Below are 3,935 nucleotides of genomic sequence, written 5' to 3' on the forward strand. Positions count from 1 at the left end.
GGCCAAAGAAATATGTATTTAAACAAATTACTTCACATTTACACATCAGCCCTTGAGTGAGCATCTTGCGTAATCTAAGATGGAATGTTGGGAAGCAGTTTCCAGCAGGAATCTCAGTACATCTCTTGTAAACACAAAAGTACTCATGAGAATAGTGGGGAAGGGAAGTCAGGAATCTGCAGCTGGAAGACCTTGTTTCATTTAGGCTGTCCTGAAGGACACTGGTGAAAGCTCTCAGTGACTGATTGAGAATTTCTTTCTCCACGTGATTGGCTCATGGTCACCTGAGAAACAACTTCACTCACTGTCCCTTGGATTTGCAGTGGAACAAAATGTATCACAGGAAGAAGTAAAAATTTTCAACCAGGCTGGAATTCCTGCCGTGCGGGAGACCAGAGTTTAGTGAGAGCCAGTCACAAGTTCCACAACATGTTTGAGCCAAGGATAAAAATGGCCATTGAGGGAATTAAAGCAAACATGAAACACAGGCTTGGTTATTGTTTCAGTCACTTCTGAACAATGAGTGGTCCATCCGTTTAATTCTTATGAACAGGTGTTGTTTTTTTGCAAGAGGCAAGAGTTCAAGTTCTCAAGTATATAGCTCAATTAGAGTGCTCTCACCTAGTATTTTTAGCTAATACAAGTGTAACTGATATTCTGCATAGCAAGTGCTGAAGTCTTAACAAGTACCTTGACTTTCTTCCTAAGGTCAGCTGCCACTTTAATTTCTCCAAAACACTGTTTTTCCTGCTAGAAAAGATACTTAACAGTTACACGGTGTGAAATCTCTTTTTGTTTTGTTCCTGTAACATGGTATTTTCTCCAAACAATATTTAACCAGGGAGTTCTTCTTTGGCATAGCTCTTACTTAAGTGGAGCTACATCAGAAACAAATTTTGTCTCTAGAAGTCAGGTAATGGATCAAAGATCCATCATTAGAGTATCTTGTACTATGTGACCCTGTAAATGCTTTGCACATCAGAGGCAAGGCTTTCTTCAGCACAAATGAGATAACACACTTTACTACAGGCACTTGTTGTAGCCATGTAGACTTCTTTTCACACTTAAATAGATTTGACTGAAGTTAGTTCTTGTTGCTGGATTTACAGATCTGTTGAGTAAAATCTTCTTCCTGATGAGCTTGTCTAGTATTGTCATCAGGAATAGAAGCTTTCCCACAGGCTAGTCTGCTAATCTGTACCATTACTGGGCCTTGAATATGTAGGATAACTGGATTCTTATTATTATTTCAGCTTGAAAGTAAATTGGTAAGCAATTCATTTAAGGTAAAACAATATATTACTTATATAAAGCAAAATAGTCTCATAGAAAGACAATGAGTTAAACATGTACCTGTTTTAACCAATGCAGCTAAGTCCAGAAAAAGACACTTTTTGATGAGTGATGTTGCAATTATAAGATACTTGTAACTTCCTTACTTCCAGAAATTACTGCTGCCACAGCCTCCTAGCAGAGGAGTTTGTGTGCTTTCAATTCAGGTGGCACCAATTGCTTTAGTTCTAGCCACCAGATTAAACTATTCAACCTAGCGCAGTTTCTTTTGCTTGATGAAAGCTGGAAACCTTCTACAGCAAAACTGGGTCAGTAACCTCTGGTATGGTGGTACCATCACCATTGCAGCTGATGCTACTTGAGGACTTTTATGCCCAGCAGAAGTTGGTACAATCTCTTTAGGTAATTTGCTCTTCAGAACAGTTTTTGGCAAGTGTGGTCCTGAAGAAATAGGCTTACTGTAGTACAGGTGCTGATGGTATTCTAATCTGACTACTATTGATGGGATTTTGATTCCCAAGACACTGTGTGAGGATGCAAGCTTCATTAAATTATTTCAATTTATTTCTTTGTGGTTCCCCCTCATCTTCTTTATTTAAAAATATGGCTGAAAAACTTGAGTTTTTTTAGTCTTCACTACAGGTTTAAATGGCTCAGAATTGGGGCTTTTCATGCTTCACAAGGATGCTATTACTTGCCAGTACCTTTTTTGTTAATGGATCTTCCCAGTTAACTATGAACCACATAGAGAAAAATATAATCGTCAAGGTGTCTGTTGACCTGCACCAGTTGATGGTACTTTGGCATCTAACAGATGAAGTACAGCTCTGGGTTCACTTCTCACTTGTCCCATCAGTATAAAGAGCAAAAGTTAGGTACACTAGGCAGAGGCAGTTGTGCAAATTCTCATTTTTGTACTGTACATCAGGGACCCTGAGCAACAATAGGAATAGCAAAATAAGTTCAGATTTAATGAAGAAGAAAATTGAATCGTTACTAGAACTGAACTATCTTGGATGAAAAATTTCTGAAAAGTAAAAACTGCTCCGTCTATTGCTTTTACATTCCTGCTTGCAAAAAGGAGTAGAATAGCTAAAATAGAGTGAAAATGCTCTTGTGGGATAGTAAGCCTGCAGGAAAGGCAGACATTTCTGCCCTCCCAGAGGAGGGCTGTGCTCAAGTGGAATCTCAGCTCAAAGTAGGCAGTGCCAGACCAGGCAGTTTGTGTCCAAATCACAACTAGAATGATTTGCTAGTGAGATTCCAAGGTGGCTGGCTAGAGAGCTGTAATAAAACCTTCCAAAACAGTAAGTAAGTTAGACTGAAAAAAATTAGCCAGCTTTGTGTGCCTGTCCCAAATTGCTGGGTTTTGGGAGGAAGCAGTTCATTTTAGTTCACAGAGTTGTCTATAGACTAAAAATTTAGTTGTGAATTTCCTATATAGGGTTCATTCAAGTATAAGTGTAGGTACATTATAAAATATTTATAAGGGTAGTTACAACATGGAAATATGTTGTCTGTTTCTGGCTGTACAAGTTTTGGAGAAAGAAGATGGAAAAATACTCTGAACTGGAGGCATTAAAAGGGACTGCTAGCATGAAATTTAAAGTCAGAAGGCTCAGGCATTAGATTTGTCTTCTACTAGTTTAAATTTTTTCCTCATCTCTTTGTACGAAAATTGTGAAAAATGGGAACATCTAGATTTAAGCAAAAAATTATCAAAACTGCAGTGTAAGCAAACAGAGGTGCATTAGCTTTTCTTTAGTGTCTTATGTACAGTGACCTTCAGTATGACTTCTGTTAACAGAAGGTTAAAAACATTTTTATAGGAATGTGAACTTTGATTTTGGTTGTACTCCTATTACTGGAAGGTTTGTTACAAGAGATTTCCACTCTTCCAACCCCACTGTAAAGAAGTTTTTCTTGTGGCTGGAACAGAAGGTGAGTGTTTTTCCCAGGAGAGCTCACAGCCTACCATGAGTATTAAAAAAAAAAAAAATCACCATACAGCTCCTCTTCCTTCTTCCTATAGAAATAAGTTTGTCTTTTGTTTTCATGAGGTCAAATTCACTGAGTTTTAGTGAAGTATGGTCTGGTCCTGGTGTCCATTTTACTTATATGATAATTTCTACAGGATCTCAAGCAATGATGGTCTGTCAGGACCTCCACCTCAGAGGCGATTTGGGCATCTGCACAGTGTTCCATTAACATCAAGTGTGGGCTTTGATTCAACAGTGACTCAGAACTGAGAGCAGAATGTTGCTTCATGAAATACCAGCTGTGCACTCTGTACCGCCTGGGACTTTTTATAAATTGCAGAGCATCCAAAGAGATTCTGATTTATTTCTTGAGTCAATGGGGCTTTGCTAGTTAGGGGTGTTCTGAAATACTTCTGCTGGTGATGTACTTGAGACACCACCGAGTACTTGTTGTACAAGTACTCAGTGGTTGTACTGGATGCAGTGTGATCTGATCCAGAAGCAGCAAAGTTTCTGTCTGTTTGTTTTAACACATAACAGAAGATTGTTGAGGCTACCAAGAGCTTTGGAGAGGCATATTTATTTATTTATAGACACACTGTTTACATATCATAGCTTGATGAAAAGCTGAAGTCATTACACTTGAACTGAGCATGTGACTCT

This window comes from Cinclus cinclus, chromosome 6 (genome assembly GCF_963662255.1).
Source record: "Cinclus cinclus chromosome 6, bCinCin1.1, whole genome shotgun sequence".
Classification (NCBI taxonomy): Eukaryota; Metazoa; Chordata; class Aves; order Passeriformes; family Cinclidae; genus Cinclus; species Cinclus cinclus.